The sequence below is a fragment of the Choloepus didactylus genome, chromosome X, assembly GCF_015220235.1.
Source record: "Choloepus didactylus isolate mChoDid1 chromosome X, mChoDid1.pri, whole genome shotgun sequence".
NCBI classification, from domain to species: domain Eukaryota; kingdom Metazoa; phylum Chordata; class Mammalia; order Pilosa; family Megalonychidae; genus Choloepus; species Choloepus didactylus.
Window position 1 is genome coordinate 46,918,754 of NC_051334.1, and position 27,911 is coordinate 46,946,664.

At 39.1% G+C, this 27,911-nt stretch overlaps 1 pseudogene; it reads right to left on the reverse strand.

Moving 5' to 3' along the window:
* Positions 1–3,128: 3,128 nt before the first annotated feature.
* Positions 3,129–3,983, reverse strand: LOC119522107 (annotated as a pseudogene).
* Between the last annotated feature and the right edge of the window lie 23,928 nt (positions 3,984–27,911).

A 27,911-nucleotide genomic window follows, 5' to 3' on the forward strand; every position in this document is an offset into this window, starting at 1 on the left:
TACTCAGAAGAACTGAAAGCAGGGATTTGAACAGACATTTGCACACTGATATTCATAGAAGCATTATTCACAATTGCCAAAAGACGGAAACAACCCAAGTGTCCATCAAGTGATGAATGGATAAACAAAATGTGGCATATACATACTATGGAATATTATTCAGCAGTAAGAAGGAATGAAGTCCAGTGCATGCGACAACATGGGTGAACCTAGAGGACATTATGTTGAGTGAAATAAGTCACACAGAAAAGGAAAAATATTCCTTGGTCTTACTAATTTGAACTAATTATACTGAGCACAACCTTGGAGCTAATATCTACAGTATAGGTTACCAGGAGACAGAGGGTAGAGAATGGTGAGCTGATGCTTCATTTGTACAGAATTTTTAATAAGGTTGATTGTAAGTGTTTGGAAATGGATAGAGGTGATGGCAGCACATTACTGTAAGGATAAGTAACAGCACTGAATTATGGTGCTGTGCTGGTTTGGATCTGTTATGTACCCCACAGAAGCCTATGTTCTTTTATTCCAGTCTTGTGGGGGCAGACCTATTGTGTGTGGGACCTTTTGATTAGGTTGTTTCCATGGAGATGTGACCCTGCCCATTCAAGGTTGATATTAATCCTCTTGCTGGAGTCCTCTATGATATGATAAAATGCAGAGACATTCTGGAGAGAGCACAGAGAAGCTGAGACAGAAGCCCAGAGACATTTTTAAAAAGCCACTGAAACCAGAAGATAAACCCAGGAGAGGAGGATCAGCAGAGCCAGCCATGTGCCCTCCCATATGACAGAGGAACCCCAGATGCCATTGGCCTTTCTTCAGAGAAGATATTGTCTTGTTGATACCTTAATTGGGACATTTTCATGGCCTTAGAACTGTAAATCTTTGAACCGATAAACTCCCATTGTAAAAGCCAATCCAATTCTTGTATATTGCATTCTGGCAGCTTCAGCAAACTGAAACGGGTGTGGTTATGGTTGAAAAGGGAAGTTTAGGATTGTATATGTCACTAGAAGGAAAGCTAGAGGTTAAAACATGAGACTGTATAACATAGCAAACCCTTTTGTGGATGATGTGTGGTAATTGTACAAATATAAGAATGTTCTTACATGAACTAGAACAAATGTATGTCACAATTGCAAGGTATTAATAATAGGGTGGCATATGGGGAAAATACAACTAATGCAAACTATGGACTATATTTAAGAGTAATGTAATATTCTTACATCAATTATAACAAAGGAACTACATCAATGTTAAGTCTCAATAATGGGGCTATAAGGGATATGGGATTCATTTTTTGGACAATGAGAATGTTCTCAAATCGAATGTAAAGATGAATGCACAACTCTGTGATTATACTGAGAGCCATTGATTGTACACTTTGGATGGTTTGGTTCTTGTGTGAATAAAACTGTTTTTAAAAATCTGTTTGCCATAATTGTAAGGGTTGATTTCTGAGCTCTCAATTCTTTTCTGTTGATCAATATGTCTGTCCTTGTGCCAGTACCATGCTGTTTTGATTACTGTGGTGTTCTAGTTTGCTAATGCTGCCATAATGCAAAACACCAGAAATGGATTGGCTTTCACAAAAGGGGGTTTATTTGGTTACACAGTTACAGTCTTAAGGCCATAAAGTGTCCAAGGTAATGCATTAACAATTGGGTACCTTCACTGGAGGATGGCCAATGGTGTCTGGAAAACCTCTGTTAGCTGGGAAGGCACGTGGCTGGCGTCTGCTTCAAAGTTCTGGTTTCAAACTGGCTTTCTCCCAGGATGTTCTTCTCTAGGCTGCAGTTCCTCAAAAATGTCACTCTCAGTTGCACTTGGGATATTGGTCCACTCTCAGCTTCCCTGGAGCAAGAGTCTACTTTCAACGGCCATCTTCAAACTGTCTCTCATCTGCAGCTCCTGGGCTTTCTTCAAAGTGTCCCTCTTGGCTGTAGCTCCTCTTCAAAAAGTCACTCACAGCTGCAGCTGCACTGAGTTTCTTCTGTTTGTCAGCTCATTCATATGGCTCCACTGATCAAGGCCCACCCTGAATGGGTGGGGCCACACCTCCATGGAAAAATCTCATCAGAGTTATCACCTACAGTTGGGTGGGGCACATTTCCATGCAAACAACCTAATCCAAACGTTCCAACTTAATCCCCACTAATATGTCTGCCCCACAAGATTGCATCAAAGAATATGGCTTTTTCTGAGGGACATAATGCATTCAAACCAGCACATGTGGCTTTGTAATAAGTTTTTTTTCTGGGTTATTAAAATGCCTTTTATTAAACACAATTTTCCTGTCACTAAGCCAGTGTTAAATGCTGGCAAATACTGAGTGCAAGGGGGCATCCCCCTCACCCCCCCCCCACTATGGCACCTCTCCTTTGCCTCTGGGAGGACTCCTGGGTAAATCCTAAGTTCTTACAACTTAAAAGGTCTGACAAGGCACGTCAGTTCCCACTCAAACAACTTCAGGGATCTCTAGCCTTTGTGTTAGACAGGGGGTTTCAATGCAAGATCCCACATGAGGAAAATCTTTGACAGAAAGACTTTATGGAAAGAACGAATGAAGTGAAATGAATTGTGAGCAAAACCCTGGCCACCACTACCATTCCACATGTGCACAACTGAGCACCCCTCCAGTTCCCTCAGTCTCTAGGGCTCACTATGAGGGGCACACATGGAGGCTGTGGTGGCAGGGAGAGGCCCAAGAGGGTGGGGGGTGAGGGAGGTTGGCAGAGGGGGTGGTGGAGGTGGGAGTGGTAGGGATCTGGATGTGGTCATCCCAGAGATGACCTGCATCAGGCTGGCTGCCCTTCTGGAATGGACCCAACTTCTCTCGGAGAAAGATTTGACTTTATACCTCATGGAGTCATCTAATTAGATCAGAGTAAGGTAGAAAACCTTGCAGAATCAGCTACCAGAGCTTAATGTTTCCAAAAATGCAGCAACTTAGGTGTTTCTACTTTCCTGCCAGCTTCTTGCTTGGGAAATAAAAAGTAACTGAAATGTGGCCTGTGTCAGCACACAGAAGGAAGATCCACTGTCCTTAGCAATGTGCAGAACAGAGCCAGACTTCAGAGCTAAAAAGAGGAGAGTCTGGCAAGTGGATATCCAGAATGGTGTCCTCAGGACCAGGTGATTTTGTCAGGGGGCATAAACCCCATATCCCTGAGGGTCCTCAGGGCCATGGTGCCAATCAGCTGGATGACCAGGTATAGCAGGTATATGATGCTGCCATTGTTGAAGGAGAGGTGGAGCCAACCTTGGGGGGAAATGGCTGGGCTCTGCACATGATGTAACGGATGATGTTGGCATGACAGATGAAGATCTCCTAACTGTCCTCCTCCTGCTTGTCAACTGTCTGGTGGATTTAGTTCTGAAATGTGGCCTCAATACAGGCTCCAACTTCATAATACTGCAGTTTCTGGCTTCCAGTGGGACACTGGCGGGTCTGGTTGAATGTGGGCACCTGCCTTGAGTGAGTCTGTGCTGGCTACAGACTCCTGGCAGGTGTTTGCTGATTATGTCTGCTGTTTCTATTGCTTGGGTCATGGAGGAATGTACAATTTTATCAAACTTCACCCCCAAGTTTGTGAGTGGGAGACCTGTTAGTTCAACTTGTTCATGGCCCAGCAGGGTCAGAGTCCATCCTTTTCCAGGGAGCCATCCACATTTAGTGCCTGATGAGGAAGATGTGTTGTATGGCCTTGGCTTTGCAGTGGTATGGCCTGGACACCAATTATTCTTCTCCAGATTCCAGGTTCTTTCCCACAGGTTGATGAGAAACAGTGGTCCAGCTGGGGTTCCAGACGCTGGTCCCGGTGGCACACCTGCTGCCCAGCCCCGAGGCTCAGGGGCACCCAGCCACGTGTTTCCACCCCAGTGGGGTTTCCCCACAGTCACCACTGAGAAGAGCATGGCCGCCAAGTCCAGCACAGCCGCCGAAGCCCCGGCCAGCCTGCAGGCTTCTGGAAGGCCATGCCGAATTGCTTGCTCCCGTGCAAAGCGACACGTATATGACGCGTGCGCTCACAGCCCAGTGTAAGAAGTTTTAAGATTGGGAAGTGTGAGTCCTCCAACTTCATTCTTCTTTTTCAAGACAGCTTTAGCTATTCCGAGCTCCTTAACATCCACATAAATATCATGATTGGCTTTTCCATTTTCTGCAAAGATGGTTATTAGAATTTTGATTGGGATTCCCTTGAATCTGTAAATTGCTTTGGGTAGTATTGGCATCTGAAAGATATTTATCTTCAAATCCATGAACAGGGGATATCATTTCATTTATTTAGGTCTTATTTAGTTTCTTTTAGCAATGCTTTGTAGTTTTCTGTGTACAAGTCCTTTATATCCTGGATATCTGATTCTTTTAGTTGCTTTTGTGAATGGAATTTTATTCTTGATTTCTTGTTCCTATTGTTCATTGCTTGTATATAGAAACAGTACTGATCTCTTAGTGTTGATCTTGTACCTTGCCACTTTGCTTAACTCATTTTTTAGCTCTGGGAACTTTGTTGTCGATTTTTCAGGATTCCCTGTATATAGGATCATATCATCTGAAAATAGGGAAAGTTTTACTTTTTCCTTTCCAATTTGGATGCCTTTTTTTTTTTCTTCCTTAATTGCTCTGGAGAGAACTTCCAGTACAATGTTGAGTAACAGTGGTGACAATGGGCATCCTTGTCTTGTTCCTGATCTCAGAGAGAAAGCTTTCAGTCTTTCCCCATTAAATAGGAAGTTAGCTGTGGACTTTTTGTATATGCCCTTTATCATGTTGAGGAAGTTTCCTTCTGTTCCTAATGTTCTAAGTGTTTTTATCAAGAAAGGGTGCTGTATTTTGTCAAATGACTTTTCTGCATCAATTGTGATGATCATGTGTTTTTTCCCCCTTCATTCTGTTAATGTGGTGTAATACATTAATTGATTTTCTTATGTTGAACCAACTTTGCATACCAGGGATAAATCCCACTTGATGATGGTGTATAATTCTTTTAATATGCTTTTGGAATGGGTTTGCTAGTATTTTTTTGAGTGTATATTTATAACAGACATTGGTCAGTAGCTTTATTTACTTGTGGCATCCTTATCCAACTTTGGCATTAGGGTGATGTTATCCTCATAGAATGAGTTAGGGAGTGTTTCCACCTCTACAATATTTTGGAAGGGTTTGAGCAGAATTGGAATGTTTGGTAGAATTCCCCTGTAAAGCCATCTGGTCCTGGGCTTTTCTTTGTTGGGAGGTTTTTGATTACTGATTTGATCTCTTTATTAGTAATTGCTTTGTTGAGATCTTCTATTTCTTCTTGAATCAATGTAAGCAGTTTGTGTGTTCCTAAGAATTTTATCTAGGTTATCTAATTTATTGGCATACAGTAGTTCATAGTAGCCTCTTATAGACCTTTTTATTTCAGTTGGGTTAGTAGTAATTTACCCCCTTTCATTTCTGATTTTCCTTATTTGTATCCTCTCTTTTTTTCTTTGTCAGTCTGGCTAAAGGTTTGTTCATTTCTTTGATCTTTTCAAGAATCAAATTTCGGTTTTGTTGATTCTTTTTATTTATTTATTTTTGTCTTCTAGGTCATTTATCTTCTCTCTAATCTTTGTTATTTCCTTCTGCTCACACTGGGTTTACTTTGCTCTTCTTTTTCTAGTTATTCCATACTTGACCTTGGGTGTCTGATTCGAAGTCTTTTTCTTTTTTAATGTAAGCATTTAGGGTTACAAATTTCCCTCTAAGCACTGCATCCCATAAATTTTGCCATGTTATATTTTCATTTTCATTCACCCCAAGGTATTTCCCAATTTTGCTTCTGGTTTCCTCTTTAGCCCATTAGTTGTTTAAGAATATATTGTTTAATTTACACATATTTGGTAATTTTCCATTTCTTCCTCTGTTATTGATTTCTAACTTCATTCCATTGTGGTCAGAGAATATACATTGCATGTGTTCAGTTTGCTAGAGCTGCTGTTATACAAAATACCATAAATTGATTGGCTTTTATAAAGGGGATTTATTAGGTTACAAATTTACAATCCAAAGGCCATGAAAATGTCCAAATTAAGGCATCAACAAAAAGATACCTTCACTGAAGAATGGCCGATGGCATCCAGAACACCTCTATCAGCTGGGAAGGCATGTGGCTGGCATCTGCTGCTCCTTTGCTCCCAGGTTTGCAATTCAAAAATGACTTTCTCCAAAATGTCTCTGGGTTTCTCTAAGCTTAGCATCTCCAAACATCCTTCTGTCTGCATCTCCAAGCATCAGCAAGCATCTCAGTCTCTCCAAAAGTCTCTCTTGGCTGCTCTGAACTCCCTCTGTCTTTAATCTCTCTTATAGGACTCCAGTGATCTAATTTAGACCCACCCTGAATGGGCGGGGTAATACCTCCATGGAGATAATTTAATAAAAGGTATCACCCACAGTTAGGTGTGTCAGATCTCTATGGAAACATTCAATCAAAATGTTCCACCCAACACGATTGAATTAAAAGGTCATGACTTTGTGGGGGAAATAATATATCCAATCTGGCACAGTATGATTTCAAAAGTTTTGAGTTTGTTGTGTCTTGTTTTGTGACCCAACATATGGTCTATCCTGGAGACCGATACATGTGCACTTGAGAAGAAGGTGTATTCTGTTTTCATTGAGTGCAGTGTTCTATATTTGTCTGATGGTTCTAGATGGTTTAGTGTATCATTCAAGACTTGTACTTCCTTATTGATCATCTGACTAGATGTTCTCTCCCCTATTGAGTCTTTGCTAAAGTTTCCTATTATTAATGTAGAATCATCAATTTCTCCCTTCAAATCTGTATCTGCTTCATATATTTTGGCACTCTGCTCTTAGGTGCATATATATTTACAATTGTTACATCTTACTATTGAATTGTCCCCTTTATCAGTATAGAATGACTGTCTTTGTCCCTCATAACTGTTTTTTACTTAAAGTCTATTTTATCCAATATTAGTATAGCCACTCCAGCTCTCCTTTGGTTTTTACTTGCATGGCATATATTTTTTCCATCATTTAACCCTCAACCTACTTGTATCTTTGACCTTTAGGTGAGTCTCCTGCACACAGCATATAGTTTGTCATGCTTATTTATCTATTTTGCCAAAATCTGCCTTTTCATTGGGTAGCTTAATCCATTTACATTTAAAGTCACTACAGATAATACAGGGCTTTTAATTTTTTTCTTCCTGCTCCTCAGCCTGACTCATTTCAAGTATCTTGTCTTCAAGTTCACTGATTCTTTCTTCTGCCAGCTCCAATCTGTTCTTCAACCCCTCTTTGACATTTTTAGTTTCAGTTATTGTGGTCTTCAAATCCAGCAGTTCTGCATGGTTATTTTTTTTTTAATTTCTATCTCTTTAATTAGATCCTTATATTATTCATTCATTGTTTTCCTGATATCCTTTAGTTCTTTCTCTTTGCTTTCCTTCATTTCCTTGAGCATTTTAAAGATAATTTTTAGTGGCCTTTTTCAGTATGTCCATATTCTCATCTTCTTCATTGGTTTTCTGCATTATCTTCTTCCTTTGCATGGGCCATCATTTCCTGTTTCTGTTTGTTTTGCACTCTTGTGTTGCACACTGTACATTTTAATAGTTTAAAATGTTAACTGTGTGATTTACTCCCTGGGTTGTCTGTATCTTGGTTTTGTAACTAGCTGGTGATAAGAGAAATTTTCTTCAGCTTCAGCCTTCCTTTCAGGAAGTCTGCCCAAGATGAATGCATTGTGCATGGCTTTCTCTGTCTTTCTGGGCATGTCTTATTCTGGGCTTTTGCTTGTTTTTGTTTTGGAGTTCCACTGTTTACAAGAGTTTGGGTGTACTCTCTGTTTCCCAGAAGACAGACCTCCCTTTCCTGGGTATTTGATGCAGGCATACCTTTGTCCCAGACTACCTGCCTCTATAGTTACTTACACTCCTTTTGTTGTCTCATACTGCTTTTGCCTGGGGGACAAATTCTGGTAGGAGGGTCATCCTGCAGAAGACTTTCCAAAGTCAGTCTTTACCAGCCAAAAAAGGGCCAGAGACTCATGAAGGGGGTGGAGACTGGCTCCAACATGTCCTGGGGAGGGGATCAGGAAGGGCACCAAAAGTTTCTCCAAAGTTTCCCCAAAGCTGAACTTTCCTGGCCTACCCTGCAAATGCAACCCCAAGGAAGTGCTGTACCTTTAAATCTCCACTGCCACTACCCCTGTCCATGGTGTGTTGAAACAATGACAGCCACTACCTTTGTCCATGAAACAATAGCTGTGTCAGAGCCAGGATCCAGGAATCCAAATTCACTAATCCAAAGCCATGATCAGCAATTTTCCATAAAACCCCTGTTCTTAGGGAAGTGGATTTTTATGTCCCTTTCTGTCACCAGCTGCTAGCCAAAGACTGGACCCCATGATAGCCTGCCAGAAGAGTTAGGGATGGATGCTAATAGCTGCCACATGGAGAGAACAATTTACAGTTCTTTACCATAATATGTCTGCCTTTTCCTCCCACTCTTCCCTGGATGCTGTGCAGTGTTCTGGGCTCTGGAGTTTCAAAATAGTTGTTTCAGACAGTTCCTGCCAGTTTAATAATTGTTTTGGTGAGAGTACTGAGTCCTGGAGCTCCCTACTTGGTCATCTTCCCCTGAAGTCAATTCCTATGTTTTGTATGTAGCTTTTTGGGGCACCCTAAATATATATTAAATTCATCTACCGAAAGCACTATGCTGGGTACTTCATGATATGCAAATGGGTATGAATGTGGTCCCTGCCCTCAAGGTGTGTATATGAGGAAACAAAACACACACTAATATGCATCAACAGATGTTTCCATTAACATTATGGAATTTCTGTATTTCAGTAGTCACCATAGAATTAAATCTTGAGTTAAGATTATGTTGGCAGGTGAGAAACTAATACTCAAGAAATTTAATAATTCACTAGATCAGCAGTTCTTGAACTTGGTTGCTTATTAGAATCACATAAGAGGTTTTTTAAAAATACAGGTGCCCAAACCCCATCCTCACCCAGAAATTCTGCTTCAATTGGATTGGGATAGAGCCTAGCTATTAGTATTTTAAAACTTCTGTTAGTTTTCCCACTCACCAAGCTAATAATCTTACATTATTAGCTAATTATTCCAAACTTAATACTATTGGTTCTTACAACAGCATGCCTAAAATAAGAATATATAGATTAATAAATTATTATTCAGTGAACACCAGTGTAACCAACATCCAGGCCAAGAAATAGGACATTTCTTATACTCAATAAGTTCCCTCACCACCACTCTGTGCCTCCTCCTAATCACAGTCTCCTCCCTCTCTCCAAAGTAACCACTATCTTGACTTTTATGGTCATCATTTCCTTGTTTTCTTTATAGTTTATATATATATATATGTAATATTAAATGTTTGGTCTCTTTCTGAAATTTATATAAATGGAATTCTTTGCCTTCATTGGTATTTGGCTTTTTCACTCAATGTTACACTTATGAGATTGATCTAATTTGTTGTACATTGTTCATTTTCATTGACGTGCAGTATTTCATAGTTATGAATGTTCCATAATTTATTTATCCATTCTACTATTGGTGAGCACTTACATAGTTTCTCATTTTGGCTTTTATGAACTTTCTTGTACATGTCCTTTTGTGTACTTACATATGCATTTCTGCTGAAATTATACTCAGGAGTATTATTGTTGGATCACCAATTTATACGCTCAGCTTTAGCAAATACTGCCAAACAGTGTTCTGAAGTGGTTATACCAATCTACATTCCCACTAGCACTGTATAAGAGTTATTTTTGTTCCACATTCTCACTGATATTGGTATTGTCAGCATTTTTTAACTTTAGGCATTCTGGTAGCTAAAATTTAACACAATGGTATCTCATAGTTTCAATTTGCATTTTCCTTATTACTAATGATGTTGAGTACTTTTTCATATGTTTGTTGTCCATTGAATTTCCTCTTTCATTAAATGGTGGTTTGAATCTTTGCTCGTTTTTCTATTGAGTTTGTCTTTTTATTATTGATTTGTAGGAATTCTTCATGTATTTTGAATACAAGTCCTTTGTTGGATATATATATCACAAGTATTCTACCTTTATACTCTCTGAATATTGTCTTTTGGGAAAAGAATCCTTAATTTTAATATATTCAGAGTTATCAAAGTTTTAATGTCAATATTTGTTCACTGTAATAAGGAGAAGTTCATGAAAATACAGGAGCTATTTTGCCAAAGACTAGATGAATTGCATTTGTAGGTAATTGTAAAAAAAAAAAAGACAATTCACATGATGTTGACATGTTTTTTGAAATCATATAGAGTATAACATAAAGTTCTGATGAGAAATCCTTATCAGAACTCATTACACAAATACACAGGGCTCAGTTAACAAAGGACCAAGACCTGGAAATAAACCCACTCACCAAGCTAATAATCTTACATTATTTGCTAATTATTCCAAGCCTAATACTATTGGTTCTTCAGTTATATTTTTTTTTTTTTTTTAAATCATCATTTTATTGAGATATATTCACATACCACGCAGTCATACAAAACAAATTGTACTTTCGATTGTTTACAGTACCATTACATAGTTGTACATTCATCACCTAAATCAATCCCTGACACCTTCATTAGCACACACACAAAAATAACAAGAATAATAATTAGAGTGAAAAAGAGCAATTGAAGTAAAAAAGAACACTGGGTACCTTTGTCTGTTTGTTTCCTTCCCCTACTTTTCTACCCATCCATCCATAAACTAGACAAAGTGGTGTTTGGTCCTTATGGCTTTCCCAATCCCATTGTCACCCCTCATAAGCTACATTTTTATACAACTGTCTTCGAGATTCATGGGTTCTGGGTTGTAGTTTGATAGTTTCAGGTATCCACCACCAGCTACCCCAATTCTTTAGAACCTAAAAAGGGTTGTCTAAAGTGTGCATAAGAGTGCCCACCAGAGTGACCTCTCGGCTCCTTTTGGAATCTCTCTGCCACTGAAGCTTATTTCATTTCCTTTCACATCCCCCTTTTGGTCAAGAAGATGTTCTCCGTCCCACGGTGCCAGGTCTACATTCCTCCCTGGGAGTCATATTCCACGTTGCCAGGGATATTCACTTCCCTGGGTGTCTGATCCCACGTAGGGGGGAGGGCAGTGATTTCACCTTTCAAGTTGGCTTAGCCAGAGAGAGAGGGCCACATCTGAGCAACAAAGAGGCATTCAGGAGGAGACTCTTAGGCACAAATACAGGGAGGCCTAGCCTCTCCTTTGCAGCAACCGTCTTCCCAAGGGTAAAACTTATGGTAGAGGGCTCAACCCATCAAACCACCAGTCCCCTATGTCTGTGGTCATGTTAGCAACCATGGAGGTGGGGTAGGCGAATACCCCTGCATTCTCCACAGGCTCCTCAAGGGGGCACTACATCTTTTTTTTTTTTTTTTTCCCCTTGTTTGTCTTTTTTCTTTTTTTTTTTTTTTTTTTTTTTTTTTTTTAACTTTCCCTTCTTTTTTCAAATCACCTGTATGAAAAAAAAAGTTAAAAAGAAAACAAACATACAATAAAAGAGCATTTCAAAGAGACCATAGCAAGGGAGTAAGAAAAAGACAACTAACCTAAGATAACTGCTTAACTTCCAACATGTTCCTACTTTACCCCAAGAAAGTTACATAATATAGCAACATTTCAGTGAACTTGTTCCTACTACAACCATCAGAAATTAACAGACCATAGTCATTTCTGGGCATCCCCAGAACGTTAAATAGCTTATCTGTTCTTCCTGGATTATTGTTCCCCCTTCCTTAATTGCTCTCTACTGCTAGTTCCCCTACATTCTACATTATAAACCATTTGTTTTACATTTTTCAAAGTTCACATTAGTGGTAGCATATAATATTTCTCTTTTTGTGCCTGGCTTATTTCGCTCAGCATTATGTCTTCAAGGTTCATCCATGTTGTCATATGTTTCACCAGATCGTTCCTTCTTACTGCCGCGTAGTATTCCATCGTGTGTATATACCACATTTTATTTATCCACTCATCTGTTGAAGGACATTTGGGTTGTTTCCATCTCTTGGCAATTGTGAATAATGCTGCTATGAACATTGGCGTGCAGATATCTGTTCGTGTCACTGCTTTCCGATCTTCCGGGTATATACCGAGGAGTGCAATCGCTGGATCGAATGGTAGCTCTATATCTAGTTTTCTAAGGAACTGCCAGACTGACTTCCAGAGTGGCTGAACCATTATACAGTCCCACCAACAATGAATAAGAGTTCCCATTTCTCCACATCCCCTCCAGCATTTGTAGTTTCCTGTTTGTTTAATGGCAGCCATTCTAACCGGTGTTAGATGGTATCTCATTGTGGTCTTAATTTGCATCTCTCTAATAGCTAGTGAAGCTGAACATTTTTTCATGTGTTTCTTGGTCATTTGTATTTCCTCTTCAGAGAACTGTCTTTTCATATCTTTTGCCCATTTTATAATTGGGCTGTCTGTACTATTGTCATTGAGTTGTAGGATTTCTTTGTATATGCAAGATATCAGTCTTTTGTCAGATACATGGTTTCCAAAAATTTTTTCCCATTGAGTTGGCTGCCTCTTTACCTTTTTGAGAAATTCCTTTGAGGTGCAGAAACTTGTAAGCTTGAGGAGTTCCCATTTATCTATTTTCTCTTTTGTTGCTTGTGCTTTGGGTGTAAAGTCTAGGAAGTGGCCTCCTAATACAAGGTCTTGAAGATGTTTTCCTACATTATCTTCTAGGAGTTTTATGGTACTTTCTTTTATATTGAGATCTTTGGTCCATTTTGAGTTAATTTTTGTGTAGGGGGTGAGGTAGGGGTCCTCTTTCATTCTTTTGGATATGGATATCCAACTCTCCCAGCCCCATTTGTTGAAAAGACCATTATGGCTCAGTTCGGTGACTTTGGGGGCCTTATCAAAGATCAGTCGGCCATAGATCTGAGGGTCTATCTCTGAATTCTCAATTCGATTCCATTGATCTATATGTCTATCTTTGTGCCAGTACCATGCTGTCTTGGCAACTGTGGCTTTATAATAAGCTTCAAAGTCAGGGAGTGTAAGTCCTCCCACTTCGTTTTTCTTTTTTAGAGTGTCTTTAGCAATTCGAGGCATCTTCCCTTTCCAAATAAATTTGATAACTAGCTTTTCCAAGTCTGCAAAGTAGGTTGTTGGAATTTTGATTGGGATTGCATTGAATCTGTAGATGAGTTTGGGTAGAATTGACATCTTAATGACATTTAGCCTTCCTATCCATGAACATGGAATATTTTTCCATCTTTTAAGGTCCCCTTCTATTTCTTTTAGTAGAGTTATGTAGTTTTCTTTGTATAGGTCTTTTACATCTTTGGTTAAGTTGATTCCTAGGTACTTGATTTTTTTAGTTGCTATTGAAAATGGTATCTTTTTCTTGAGTGTCTCTTCAGTTTGTTCATTTCTAGCATATAGAAACATTACTGACTTATGTGCATTAATCTTGTATCCCGCTACTTTGCTAAATTTGTTTATTAGCTCTAGTAGGTGTATCGTTGATTTCTCAGGGTTTTCTAGATATAAGATCATATCATCTGCAAACAATGACAGTTTTACTTCTTCTTTTCCAATTTGGATGCCTTTTATTTCTTTGTCTTGCCGGATTGCCCTGGCTAGCACTTCCAGCACAATGTTGAATAACAGTGGTGACAGCGGGCATCCTTGTCTTGTTCCTGATCTTAGAGGGAAGGCTTTCAGTCTCTCACCATTGAGTACTATGCTGGCTGTGGGTTTTTCATATATGCTCTTTATCATGTTGAGGAAGTTTCCTTCAATTCCTACCTTTTGAAGTGTTTTTATCAAAAAGGGATGTTGGATTTTGTCAAATGCTTTTTCAGCATCTATTGAGATGATCAATTGATTTTTCCCTTTCGAGTTTTTAATGTGTTGTAATACATTGATTGTTTTTCTGATGTTGAACCATCCTTGCATGCCTGGAATGAACCCCACTTGGTCATGGTGTATGATTTTTTTAATGTGTCTTTGGATTCGATTTGCAAGTATTTTGTTGAGGATTTTTGCATCTATATTCATTAGGGAGATTGGCCGGTAGTTTTCCTTTTTTGTAGCATCTTTGCCTGGTTTTGGTATTAGATTGATGTTAGCTTCATAAAATGAGTTAGGTAGTGTTCCATTTTTTTCAATGTTTTGAAAGAGTTTGAGTAAGATTGGTGTCAGTTCTTTCTGGAAAGTTTGGTAGAATTCCCCTGTGAAGCCATCTGGCCCTGGGCATTTATTTGTGGGAAGATTTTTGATGACTGATTGGATCTCTTTGCTTGTGATGGGTTGGTTGAGGTCTTCTATTTCTTCTCTGGTCAGTCTAGGTTGTTCATATGTTTCCAGGAAATTGTCCATTTCTTCTACATTATCCAGTTTGTTGCCATACAGTTGTTCATAATATCCTCTTATAATTTTTTTAATTTCTTCAGGATCTGCAGTTATGTCACCTTTTTCATTCATTATTTTGTTTATATGGGTCTTCTCTCTTTTTGATTTTGTCAGTCTAGCTAGGGGCTTGTCAATCTTGTTGATCTTCTCAAAGAACCAACTTTTGGTGATATTTATCCTTTCTATTGTTTTTTTGTTCTCTATGTCATTTATTTCTGCTTTAATCCTTGTTATTTCTTTTCTTCTACTTGGTTTAGGATTGGTTTGCTGTTCATTTTCTAGCTTCTTCAGTTGATCCATTAGTTCTTTGATTTTGGCTCTTTCTTCCTTTTTAATATATGCGTTTAGTGCTATAAATTTCCCCCTTAGCACTGCTTTTGCTGCATCCCATAGGTTTTGGTATGTTGTGTTCTCATTTTCATTCGTCTCTATATATTTAGCAATTTCTCTTGCTATTTCTTCTTTAACCCACTGATTGTTTAGGAGTGTGTTGTTTAACCTCCAGGTATTTGTGAATTTTCTAAGTCTCTGATGGTTATTGACTTCTAATTGTATTCCATTGTGGTCAGAGAATGTGCTTTGAATAATTTCAATCTTTTTAAATTTATTGAGGCTTGTTTATGTCCCAGCATATGATCTATTCTGGAGAAAGTTCCGTGAGCACTAGAAAAGTATGTGTATCCTGGTGATTTGGGATGTAATGTCCTGTAGATGTCTGTTAAATCTAATTCATTTATCAGATTGTTTAGGTTTTCAATTTCCTTATTGGTCTTCTGTCTGGTTGATCTATCTATAGGAGAGAGTGATGTGTTGAAGTCTCCCACAATTATTGTGGAAACATCAATTGCTTCCTTTAGTTTTGCCAATGTTTCTCTCATGTATTTTGTGGCACCTTGATTGGGTGCATAGACATTTACGATTGTTATTTCTTCTTGCTGAATTGCCCCTTTTATTAGTATGTAGTGGCCTTCTTTGTCTCTCAAAACATCCCTGCATTTGAAGTCTATTTTATCTGAGATTAATATTGCTACACCTGCTTTCTTTTGGCTGTAGCTTGCATGAAATATTTTTTTCCATCCTTTCACTTTCAATTTCTTTGTGTCCCTGTGTCTAAGATGAGTCTCTTGTATGCAACATATTGATGGTTCATTTTTTTTGATCCATTCTGCGAATCTATATCTTTTAATTGGGGAGTTTAATCCATTTACATTCAACGTTAAAACCGTGAAGGCATTTCTTGAATCGGCCATCTTATCCTTTGGATTATGTTTGCCATATTTTTCCCTCTCTCTATTAATATCCTTTATTGTACCCATACCGAATCTCTTTAGTACTGAACCTTTCTCCAAGTCTCTCTGTCCTGTCTTTGTTTCTCTGTCTGTAGGGCTCCCTTTAGTATCTCCAGTAGGGCAGGTCTCTTGTTAGCAAATTCTCTCAGCATTTCTTTGTCTGTGAAAAATTTAAGCTCTCCCTCAAATTTGAAGGAGAGCTTTGCTGGATAAAGTATTCTTGGCTGGAAATTCCTCTCTCTCAGAATTTTAAATATATCGTGCCATTGCCTTCTCGCCTCCATGGTGGCTGCTGAGTAGTCACTACTTAGTCTTATGCTGTTTCCTTTGTATGTGGTGAATTGCTTTTCTCTTGCTGCTTTCAGAACTTGCTCCTTCTCTTCTATGTTTGACAGTGTGATCAGTATATGTCTCGGAGTGGGTTTTTTTTGGATTTATTCTATTTGGAGTTCGCTGAGCATTTATGATTTGTGTATTTATGTTGTTTAGAAGATTTGGGAAGTTTTCCCCAACAATTTCTTTGAATACTCTTCCTAGACCTTTACCCTTTTCTTCCCCTTCTGGGACACCAATGAGTCTTATATTCGGACGCTTCATATTATCTATCATATCCCTGAGGTCCATTTCGAGTTTTTCAATTTTTTTCCCCATTCTTTCTTTTATGCTTTCATTTTCCATTCTGTCATCTTCCAGGTCACTGATTCGTTGTTCAACTTCCTCTAGTCTTGTACTATGAGTGTCCAGAATCTTTTTAATTTGGTCAACAGTTTCTTTAATTTCCATAAGATCATCCATTTTTTTATTTAGTCTTGCAATGTCTTCTTTATGCTCTTCTAGGGTCTTCTTGATTTCCTTCATATCCCGTACTAGGGTCTCATTGTTCATCTTTAGTTCTTTGAGTAGCTGCTCTAGGTGTGTCTCTTCTGGTCTTTTGATTTGGGTGCTTGGGCTTGGGTTATCCATATCGTCTGGTTTTTTCATATGCTTTATAATTTTCTGTTGTTTTTGGCCTCGTGGCATTTGCTGTCCTTGATAGGGTTCTTTTAGGGTTTGTAGACCAGTTGAAGTCCTTATCTCTAATTTATCAGATCTACAGCTTCGTGGAGTACACTTTCTCTAACTAACCAGCAGGTGGCGTCCACGAGCCACCTGTTCTCCACAAGCCAGATCTCCCCTGCTTAGCCTTTTTGGTGAGTGGGGGAGTGAGTCTTGTGGGGCCCAATTGGTGTCCCAAGCTTGCGTGTGTAGTTGGTGTTGCCTGCCCTGTATGTGGGGCGTGTTTCTGGGCAGTCGGGGAGGGGGGGTGGCCCTAACAATCAAATCTCCCTGATGATCCTAGAGTTTTAAAGCTACTGCAATAGTCTAATCCTTCAGTTCAGTCCTGCCACAGTTTGTCTCTGCCACTGACCCACAAGTCTTTGGTATTGGCGTATGGCTCCTGAGACTTGCAAGTGGGCCCCTCTTCCAGGCTGTGCACCCCGGGTCCTCTGTTGAGGGATGACTGTGCTATGTCACAGGTGAGTGCCGTCCCCCCAGGGCAGTTCTGGGCTGCTGGGCTGTGTTGGGAGGCTCCCAGTCTGCTCAAATGATGGCTGAATGGGGCTCTGTTAATTCACACTGCTCCCCCTTCCCAGCTCTGGGACATTCAGCTGAGGTTGCAGGGAAGGCTAATGTCCACGCCCAGTTTTGTGGCGTGTGCCTGTTATTTGAAGCACTTCCGTCACACTGGGCTGTCTGGGGCAGCTCTGGGCCACGGGGCTGGCGATGGGCAGGAGTGTTTCCTGTCCACCAGGATGGTGGCTGTGAGCGGACACCCCCCTTTTCTTGGGAAGTTGTGTTGTTTAGTGAATTTTCTCAGCCACTGGATTATTGCCTTTTGTCTCAGAGCTCTCTTATTTCTGCTCTTGACTTGACGTGCCCAAATTTCAATTCTTTGAAGCTTTCTGTATTGAGCTTCTTAGAGTAATTGTTTTAGAAAAAGCAAAAAGGATTTAAAAAAAAAAAAAAAAAAAAAACGGCCCTCCTCAGAGATCTAATGGGTTATTGAAATGCTAATAGACAAAGCAACCAGGGCCATTAAGGAAAGGTGCCCTGGGCAGAGAGATCAGCCTTGCTTCGGGATTTGCATATGCGCCTCAAGGCCTGATCTCCGCCCTTCCCCTTTCTGTGTTCACCAGAACTCCAAAAATCCTCTGCTTTTACTTTGGAGCTTCTCGTGTTGTTTTCCTTCTATGCCCGTCTCCTCTCTGCTGGGCTGGCTGCTCTCAGAGTCTCTGGTGTCTGGCCTCAGTCTATCTATGGTTGGAGTTTGAATCAGTAGAATGAGTTTCCGATGAGAGCAGCCACTGCAATTCTCCCTTCTCCTTCCTGGAGCTGACAGCCCCTCCTCCCCCGGGACTGAGCCTGGCAGGGAGGGGCGCGGGTCCCCTGGCCGCAAAAACTTACAGATTTCGCTGATCTCAGCAGTTCCACGTTTTCATGAGTGTTGTATGAAGTATGCCCAAAGACAGATTGCTCTGTGGTGTCCAGTCCACGCAGTTCCTGGCTTTTTACCTACTTTCCTGGAGGAGTAACTAAAACATACAGCTCACCAGTCTGCCATCTTGCCCCGCCCCTCTTCAGTTATATTTTAAAATCCAATCCAACAAATGGAACACATCACTTTTGGACATAATATACAAGGAGTGGAGTTGTATGCAGACACTACAACAGAGAAAATGAAAGTTGGGTCATACCTGGTTAACTTTAGGTGCTTCACTATAACTGGGTGGGAAGCATTGGGAAAGAGCAGTGATACTGAGGCTGATAAGTAAGTGGTCTTGACAGACTAGGAAGCTTTGAGCTTTATACAGAAGTCGTGCTGGTGGTCCATTGAAGTGTTTAAGCAGGAGACTAGCATGGTCATTTTTGTAACTTGGGTCACTGGCAGGTGTGTGGTGAAAGGATTGGGATAAAGGGAGTAAGATAGAATGTTCAAAGGTCAGTGGCCATAAAGGGAAGAAGTCCCATGATATTTAGGAAATAAACTCAAAAAAATTAGTGGTTATTGGGAAGGGGGTGAAGTGTAGAAAATATACCCTAAAGTCCTTAGAAAATTATTCCAGCAAGATATTTTATTTATAAAAGGAGGTTCTACGGTCAAATAAGTTTGTGAAATGTGTCACCCAGATTTAGATGCACATTAGAATATCAATGGCTCTGAGAACTAATTTGACAAGGAAAATCAGTTTATTTTTGTTTAACTCAGCAGTTCAAAACTTTATTTTATCAAAGAACTTTTATTTTAACCTAACACACATTAATATCCTGTTCTGTTACTTTTTCCTGGAACCTACTTTGGGAAATATTGGTCTAAGGTGATGTCCAGGGAGTTCTGGCTTCTTTAATAGAGTGAAGGGTGGTTCTACCAACCAAGTTAGGAAACACATGAGTAAGAGCAGGTTTGTGCGGTGTTCCAGTTTGCTAAATCTGCCATTATGCAAAATATCGGAAGTGGATTGGTTTTTATAAAGGGGGTTTATTATGTTACAAATTTATAGTTCTAAGGGCATAAAGATGTCCAAACTAAGGCATCAAAAAGAGGCATCCAGAACACCTCTGTCAGCTGGGAAGGCATGTGGCCATCATCTGATGATCCTTTGCTCCCGGGTTGTGTTTCAAAATGGCTTTCTCCAAAATATCTCTGGGCTGTCTCTTAACTTTTCTCAGCTCTCTGCTTGGTTCTCCTGGGGCATTTCTCTCTAAGCATCTAGGAGTCCTCTCTTAGCTTCTCTGGGCTTCATCTCTTAGCTTAGCATCTCCAAATGTCCTTCTGTCAGCATTTCCAAGTATTTCCAAGCATCTGTGTCTGTGTCAGCTCTTAGCTTCTTCTCTAAAATATCCCTCTTAGAGACTCCTGTGATCTAATTAAGACCCACCCAGAATGGGTGAGGTCACACCTCCATGGAAATGATCTAATCAAAAGGTCTCACCTACAGTTGAGTGAGTCACATCTCCATGGAAACAACCTAATCAAACATTCCACTCAAATCAAAAGACTAATAAGTCTGCCACCACAAGATTGCACTAAAGAACATGGCTTTTGTTGGGGACATAATAGATTCAAACAAGCACATAGGACAAGATAATAAGTTTAGTTTGCACATTTTGAATTCAAGGATGATATCTGAAATAAGCAGTTGAATCAGTTGAATAAATGTGCCTAAGACTCATCTGGGATGAAGAAACAGATTTGAGAATCACCAGTTGAACTCAAAGGAGTAGACAAGATTTCTAAAAAAGTACACATAAATAGAAGAAGGAAACAAAAGAACTGAGGATGGTCTTGAGAGCACCGTTTACTGAATTCTTTCCCCACTGATTTACCTTTTACAGATTTCTTATTTCACATATGTAGCTCTGTCACTGAGCCCTCTATTCAGTTCCATTGCTCCATTTGTCTATTTCTCTGCCAATATTATGTTACCTTAAAAGCACTAGCTTTATAGTAAATTGATATCTAGTAAGGCAAATTCATTCAGACTGTTCGTCAAAATTTTCTTGGCTATTCTTGTCCCTTTCAACTTCCACATATACTTTAAGATACATTTATCAAGTTCTAAAAAGATACTGCCTGGTAGGGACATGTTGGAAGCAATGAAGTTATTTTATATTATTTGTTTTTCTTATTCCTTTGTTTTGTTTTGTTTGAAATTTTTTTTGTGTTTTTTAAATTTTTTTGATAAATAAAGTTTAAAAAAATAAAAAGATACTGCCATTGGTATTTTTATTGAAATTGTATTGACACGATTAGTTCAGAAAGAATTGACATTTTTATTATAGTGAGTCTTCTAATCCATAAACAACAGGGTATGTTTATATATTTATGTCTTCATTTTATTTCAAAAATTGTGTTCTACTTTTCACCTCAATGTTCTTGCATGTCCTTTGAAGGGATTAATGCCTAGGTACCTTGTGGTTTTATTGACAATAGACTGTTTTTTCCCTGTCATTTTCCATTGTCTAATTGGTTATTACTGGTGCCCAAATCAATGTTATTGATCTTGTCTTGAATTTTCTGTGCAAAGTGTCATCTGCAAATAAGAACGATTCAATGTTTTTATTCCAATCCTTTTACCTCTTTTATTTTTCTTGTCTTGTTGCACTGACAAAACCTCCAGTACACTTTTAATTTTAAAAATTATGGCAACCATCTCTGTCTTATCCCTATATTTAATGGACATGCTTCTAATTTTTCAAATGATGTTTTCTATAAATTTTGATAGCTGCTTTTATTAGGTGTTTTAGTTTCCTAGGCTGCTTAAAGCAAATACCATGAAATGGGTCAGGTTAAACAATGGGAATTTATTTGCTCATGGTTTTGAGGCCAGAAAAATGTCCAAATCAAGGCATCATCAAGGTGATACTTCCTTCCTGAAGATTTGCTGGCAGCAGTCCTTGACTCCTTTGTCATGGCAACACACTCAGCAGCATCTCCTGGTCTCTCCCTTCTCTTTTAGGTTTTGTTGATTTCTGTTTCTTGCTTTCATGGTTTTCTCTCTCTCTGCCTGAATTTCATTCTCTTATAAAGTACCCCTGTAAGAGGATTAAGACCCATCCTGATTGAGGTGGATCACACCTTAACTAAAGTAGCTTCATCTGAAGGTCCTACTTACAGTGGGCTCACACCCACAGAAATGGATTAAATTTAAGAACATCTTTTTCTGGGGTACATACAGCTTCAAAGCACCACAGTAGGCTAGAGAAGTTCCCTTCTTTTATAAATCTTCTTCGGGTGTTTTTATTTTGTGAATGAATATTGAATTTATTGAATGTGTTTTTAATCTCTTTTTATGTTATATATCTCTTATTATATATGTTAATATAGCATATTTATTACATCATTAGATGTTTTTGATGTTAAATCATCTGTGCATCCCTGGGATAAATTATACTTGATCATAGTAGGCAGAATTCTAAGATGGGCCCTGTGATTCCCACCCCCTATTATCCATGCCTTTTTTGTAATCCCCTCCCCTTGAGCGTGGGTGGAATCTGTAATATACTTCTAACCAATAGGAAATGTAAAGATGAAGGGATTTTTCAGATGTAATTAAAGTCCTTAGTCAGCTGACTTTAAGTAATTAAAAGAGAAATTCTCCTGGGTGGGCCTGGCCCAATCAGGTGAGCCCTTTAAAGAGGGTCTCATGGTTAGAGAGATTCTCCTCCTGGCCTTGAGGAAACAAGCTGCCATGAGTTCCACAGCTTCAAGGAAATGAAGTCTGCCAACAATCACATGAGTTTGGAAGAGGACCCCAAAACTAAAATGAGACTCCAGCCCTGGCCAACAACTTGATTCCAACCTTGTGAGACCCTAATCAGAGGATCCAGTTAAGCTGGGTTATTTTAAAATCTTCTTCAAACTGTTATGTAAAAATAAGTTTCTGTGGAGTAAATTTTTGTTTCAAATGTCTACTTTGTTTATTGTCTTTCATAGCATGAGATTTGTACTGGCATTTTGAAATTTTGATATGGAGCCTCATTTTTTTTCCTTACTCTTACTCACCTCTGTTTTCTACTCTTTATTTTGGCAGTTTTTCAGTTGTCTGTTCTTATCCCCCTGGGTTTCTAGTCCAAAACTAAGTCTAATAATAAGACTATGGGGCTCCTGTCTCACAATGATCTTGGAGACCTGGCAGATCCAAAGAGTCAAAGTCAGCAAGGGACTTGTTCAATCCCAGATTCCAAGCCTGTGTGCCTGTCCTTATACCTTCCTGGACCTGTGACTTCATTCTTGCTCTGGTCTCAGGCAACATTTGGGGCAACATTTTTAGCCTCCTTTCAGAGGGGATGAGTTGGGATCCACACTCTGGCCAATGGTTTCACACTGTGAACCTGCCTCCATTTTCCTGCCTTGAATGGGTCATTCCAGTCCCCCTGGCAATGAAAGAGCTAAGTTTCTAGCCACCACTGCCTGTTTTCAGGCACTGCGCTCAGCTGGTCCATAGGCACAGCCCATTTCTGGTTCACACATTTATGTCTCTTGCATTTGATCTTAAGTAAGTCTTTTTCACTTTTATTTTTTATATTTTACACATCTTTGCCAAATGTTTGGATCAGAGAGGATCTTGAAAGCAAGAAGTCACTGAGGAATCTCAATTGGAAGGTCACCTGATCCTGATTTTTTTCCCCATTTATCCCAGATTTAACATCCTTGGTGGCAACAACTGATTGGATGTACCCAAGTCACATGCCTGTATCAAAGCTTCAAAAGAGGCTAAAAAGTGGGAAATATAGCTCTGCCTCCCATCAAAACTCATAATGTTGTCATTTCCCAGACTTGGAAAAGGGATTTAGATTTAGGGCTGCCAAATTAAATAATCATATACAATATAGTATATACTCTGGAAACCTATGAAGAGATAGCCTCTGAACAACTTATATATCTATATATCTATATCTATATCTATAGCTATATATTTTCCTTCTCTCCACTAAACCATATAACCACTTAAACATCAAAAAGACAATTTTTAATCTCCATGCAATGTAGGGCTGCAAGTCCTACGGGTCAGCATGATCACATGGAGCATGGCTTTTTGTTAAAAGCACAACTGAAATTCACAATGGCCTGATTTTATACTTTATAATAGCTTTTAATCTGTATTGGTTGGAACTCTAGAGGCCCATCTGTTCTAACAGAAGACTTTCTCAACTTTATATTTTTATGGCACTACTGTAATTGCAGGTTTTTGTGATATTTGTAGAGTTTGCACTGAAAATAATGAGAAAAATAATCTATAAAAAGGATTGGGATGCCATCAACTTTTTAGCAGTTGCTGTGCAATCACATATGCCAGGGACACTTAATGATTTAATTATATCGAACTCAAAGCTTTCTATCCAGTTTCAAGCTTGTAGACTTTTGGTATCAGAGGTAATTGGGAAATGGAAAAAGAAAGGAAGGCTCCAGATTCCTTTCACCCTCCCACCTGAGAAAACATTTCCATTGTCTTATGCCCCCTGGAAAAGATTAAAACTCCCTTAGTCTTGTGAGAATCTCTCTTTGTAATTTTGGTATGTAAAATGGTGTCACAGGAGTCCTCTCTTGAACCTTTGTCAGTGACTCTGTGCCTTTTTTGTACGTGTCAACTGCTAACAAATATATGGGCCTCTAGTCTTGCCTAAGACCTGTATCTATCTCTCCAATGGTCAAAGCCTGCAGGTTCTCTGGCAAGGTTTTGGAATATCATTAAAATTTCAACATATTTGGTTTGCTTCTCATGCTGATTCTCATTAATGATTAAGGAAGCATCTGACTACATATAGGGACACTGTGACCATTTTAAAGCATTTGACCTTAGAATATAACTCATCTGCAAAGACTGATATTCTGCAGTCTCTGCCATATGCCCAATCACTGCTTCATCATATCCTTGGAAAATCCTTTTTGTCTTCCTGACCCCTGTTTTAGGGATGCCCTTAGAACATGATCGTGGTTCTCTGTTCATTCAACAGATGAGAGATTTTGTTGATTGACTAGAATTTGGTGATGATCTATTACCTTCTTCTCTGAGTATTTATCCCTTATTTCTTACCATCTCACTAATGTCTCTGCTTAGATATAGTTTTACCACCTCAGGTGGATATTGGTTCATACTATAAATTAACTTTGACTGGAAGAGGAAAAAGAAGAATGAGAGGCACAGAGACTTGGGAGCCAAGCTTGAGAGTGAATGAAGAAGTATATGTTTTCTACCCAGGAAAAAAGCAATTAAATATGCAGTTATTTGCTAGTCTTGTCTCTTCATATAAAGGATCCCTGAATTGGCTTCTACTACATGTGTGACCTTCTCCGTTTTACTTGGCATGCTGTGAATGGCCAGAAAAAATCATGCCCAGATTCTCTATTATATTCAGTGGTATTATACTGAAGCATAAAATGAAAATACAACAAAGCACAGTGAGCCCATATTAGACCATTTATTGTGATTAATACTGAAATATATATAGTTGGAGAAAAACACTACTCAGATATTTTAGTAAGCACAGATATATTTTAGAATTTTCTAAATACTCATACTTTTATAATAGAATAAATGAAATTATTTATTTAATTCAACTCCCATAGCTTTATGGATGCATTCCTTTCAAAAAAATTATGAAAAGAAATTAGTGGTCTTTAACTAAGGAAAGTGTGCTGTCATCTGCTATCAACAAAGCCAAATAGAAAACTATTGCACAACTGAAGTCTTAGCTCCTTTGAAGCAGTGACTACTACAAGTTTACATTAGATTTATATCAAAACTGATAATCTAAACATTCCACATGTCATCTTACCCAATGTCCTCAGAACTAAAATTAAGTTTTAGTTTCTCCCAAAGGAACAGGTTTGCATCATGAGATTTACTCTTTCTCCTGAATGCAGGAGAAGACCCTGGTCACACTATGCAAAAACAAGTACCAAAAACAAATGAAGAAAATTTTTTGAAGATTCTCCAAATCAAAAGCTAATATTAATATAAAAGGCAAAGGTAGAATTACAAAGTCATTTTAACACAACGGAATGAAAACAAATGGTCACCTCTTGCATCACATGCTCTTGTGACACTGCTACTCCCTGCCACAAACTACTGCTAGAGAAGAATCAATACTCTTTCTGAACCATACCAGCCTTGGGCATAGCATGTAGGTCTACAGAAAGCTGAATGAATAGCTCTTCTTTAAGCTTTTTAAGGAACAAACAGTCAGGATGGAGGAGGAAGTGGTGGAGAAAGACAAATGGGACCAGGAATAAAATGTTACAGTTTGAAAACTCTTTCCTGAAATTCCTTTATAACCACACCTCCTCCTCCCCACCCCATCCCTAACTCCTGGCAAATATTCATGTGTTCTCTATGCTTATAGTTTTCTCTTTTTTCAGAACGTCATACAAATGGAATCACAGAATATGTAGCCTTAGGTCTGGCTTCTTTCATTCAGCATAATTCCCTGGAGATACATTCAAATTTTTCCTTTCCATTGCTGAATAGCATTCCATTATATGGATGAACCACTGTTTAACCATTATTCTAGTTTGCTAATGCTGCCAGAATGCAAAACACCAGGAATGGATTGGCTTTTATAAAAGGGGTTTATTTGGTTACACAGTTACAGTCTTAAGGCCATAAAGTGTCCAAGGTAACACATCAGCAATTGGGTACCTTCACTGGAGGATGGCCAATCCTGTTAGCTGGGAAGGCATGTGGCTGGCGTCTGCTCCAAAGTTCTGGTATCAAAATGGCTTTCTCCCAGGACGTTCCTCTCTAGGCTGCAGTTCCTCAAAAATGTCACTCTCAGTTGCTCTTGGGGTGTTTGTCCTCTCGCAGCTTCTCCAGAGTAAGAGTCTGCTTTCAATGGCCATTTTCAAACTGTCTCTCATCTGCAGCTCCTGTGCTTTCTTCAAAGTGTCCCTCTTGGCTGTAGCTCCTCTTCAAAATGTCACTCTCAGCTGCACTGAGTTCCCTCTGCCTGTCAGCTCATTTATATGGCTCCACTGATCAAGGCCCACCCTGAATGGGTGGGGCCACAACTCCATGGGAATATCTCATCAGAGTCATCACCTACAGTTGGGTGTGGCACATTCCATGGAAACACTCAAAGAATTACAATCTAATTAACACTGATAGGTCTGCCCACACAAGATTACATCAAAGATAATGGCGTTTAGGGGGACATAATACATTCAACCATGAACCCACTGAAGAACAGGTAGGTTGTTTCAGTTTGGGGCTATTATGAATTCAACTTCTACTCATGTACAGGGTTTTATGTGAACAGATGTGTTCATTTCTGTATGATAAATGCCAAAGAGTGCAATTGCTGGGTCATATGGTACCCAGGCACATATGATTTCCCTGTAGAATTCTACAAAAATTTTTACAACTTATGGTAAGTGCAGTTTAGTTTATTAAGAAAATTTCAGAGTGGTTCTACCATTTTTCATTCCCACCTGCAATATATGAATAAACCAGTTTCTCCACATCCTCACCAGCATTTGGTATTAGCAGTTGTGCCAGTTTGAATGTATTATGTCCCCTCAAACACCATTATCTTTGATGTAATCTCGTGTAGGCAGACGTTATCAGTTTTGATTAGCTTTCTGTGAGTGTTTCTTTGGAGATGCGCCCCACCCAGCTGTGGGTGATGATTCTAATTGGATAATTTCCATGGAATGTTGGCCCACCCATTGGGTGGGCTTTGATCAGTGGAGCCATATAAATGAGCTGCCAGGCAGAGGAAACTCAGTGCAGCTGTGAGTCACATTTTGAAGAGGAGCTACAGCCAAGAGGGACACTTTGAAGAAAGCACAGGAGCTGCAGATGAGAGACAGTTTGAAAACGGCCATTGAAGGCAGACTTGCTCTGGAGAAGCTGAGAGAGGACAAATATCCCAAGTGCAATTAAGAGTGACATTTTTGAGGAACTGCAGCCTAGAGAGGAATGTCCTGGGAGAAAGCCATTTTGAAACCAGAACTTTGGAGCAGACACCAGCCACGTGCCTTCCCAGCTAACAGCGGTTTTCCAGACACTGTTGGCCATCCTCCAGTTAAGGTACCCGATTGCTGATGTGTTACCTTGGACACTTTATGGCCTTAAGACTGTAACTGTGTAACAAAATAAACACCCTTTTATAAAAGCCAATCCATTTCTGGTGTTTTGCATCCCAGCAGCATTAACAAACTAGAACAGCAGTATTTTTTATTTTAGCCATTCTAATAAGTGTGTAATCACATCTCACTGTGATTTTAATTTGTTAAATACTTTTATGCATCATTTGATATAATCATGAGACTTTTCTTCGTAGTCTGTTAATATTGTGAATAACATTGATACATTTTTGAATTTGACCCAGTGTTGCATTCCTGGAAAAAAACTTACCTAGCCATGTGTATAATTTTTAAAATATATTGCTTGATGAAATTTGCTAATACTTTGCTTCTATGTTAATGAGGGGAATTGATTGGTAAGTTTCTTTCTTTTTACTTATTTAGTCTGGTTTTGTGTTAGGTTAATACTGGTCTCATAAAATGAGTTGGGGAATGATGCCTGTTCTTTGTTTATTTCCTAGAAGAGGTTGTATAAATTTGTATTCATTCTATTTTAAACTCTTGGTAGAATTCTCCAGGGAAATCATATGTGCCTGGGGATTTATTTTTCAAAAA